This window comes from Sinocyclocheilus anshuiensis, unplaced genomic scaffold (genome assembly GCF_001515605.1).
Source record: "Sinocyclocheilus anshuiensis isolate Anshui unplaced genomic scaffold, SAMN03320099.WGS_v1.1 scaffold338, whole genome shotgun sequence".
Taxonomy (NCBI): Eukaryota; Metazoa; Chordata; class Actinopteri; order Cypriniformes; family Cyprinidae; genus Sinocyclocheilus; species Sinocyclocheilus anshuiensis.
Window position 1 is genome coordinate 486470 of NW_015542339.1, and position 293 is coordinate 486762.

The following is a 293-nucleotide window of genomic DNA, read 5'->3' on the forward strand; positions in this document are numbered from 1 at the left end:
GTCGCTTTTGTGTGTTTGTCATTTTTAGCCGCTTTTATTATTTTATGTCTATATAGTATTTATTCATTTTTATTTCAGCTTTAGTTTACTATAATAACTAGAGCTAAAACCATTCATTTAATTTTTTTTTTAAAGATTTTATTCATTTATATTTATTTATAATGCTAAAATAATATATAAATATTACATGAAAAAACAACAACTGAAATACTTTTATAGTTTTTATTAATATTTTGAATCAGTTTTTATTTTTTTGTTTTAATTTTGATTTAGTAATTTTGTGTGTTTTTGTC

At 18.1% G+C, this 293-nt stretch overlaps 1 protein-coding gene across 3 annotated transcripts in view; it reads left to right on the top strand.

Moving 5' to 3' along the window:
* The window catches only part of add3a (adducin 3 (gamma) a), a 111218-nt gene that overhangs the window by 105932 nt on the left and 4993 nt on the right, over positions 1-293 (top strand). The gene's annotated exons all lie outside the window — the stretch shown is intronic.